Raw genomic sequence first — 532 nt, 5'->3', positions numbered from 1 at the left:
GCAAATAAAATGTTTGGATGGAGCGAAGACCTGGCCTGTCACGTGGGCCCTGTCCCCTCCCCAGCATCCTTCTGTCCACGGTGCTAGTCACACACGCATGTGAGCGGAGGTCACAGGTTGCCCCTTCAGGCGAACTTTCTGCAAGATGCGTTCCTTGTCGAGCAGCACGAAGATTCATTTCTGTCTGTTAGCAACTTCCTGTTGTTTACTTCTTTCCTTTCTGTCTCTCTCGAACTTCTTCCGCTCTACGTTATCTATTGTTAAATCGAATTTAATTTTCTTCATTGGAGGTCATACATCTTGCGCCCTACTCCTCCAACACATCCCACCTGGGGAGGTGAGGTGGGCAGTAAAAGGGGAGGTGAGGTGGGAGTGGTAGTGGAGGTGAGGCTGATGTGAGGCGGGATACTGGAGCGGCAGTGTGACTAGTAACTCAGGAAATCAGAATCGTGTGGCCTGCTAAACCAGTGTAGAATGTCCATCAATCCATTACCTAAGGTCCCGTGGCACGCTGCCCCTCCCCGCAATAAGC

The sequence above is a fragment of the Pomacea canaliculata genome, linkage group LG9 (genome assembly GCF_003073045.1).
Source record: "Pomacea canaliculata isolate SZHN2017 linkage group LG9, ASM307304v1, whole genome shotgun sequence".
NCBI lineage: Eukaryota > Metazoa > Mollusca > Gastropoda > Architaenioglossa > Ampullariidae > Pomacea > Pomacea canaliculata.
The sequence above is the reverse complement of the archived record's forward strand: the minus strand, read 5'-3'. Positions refer to the sequence as shown.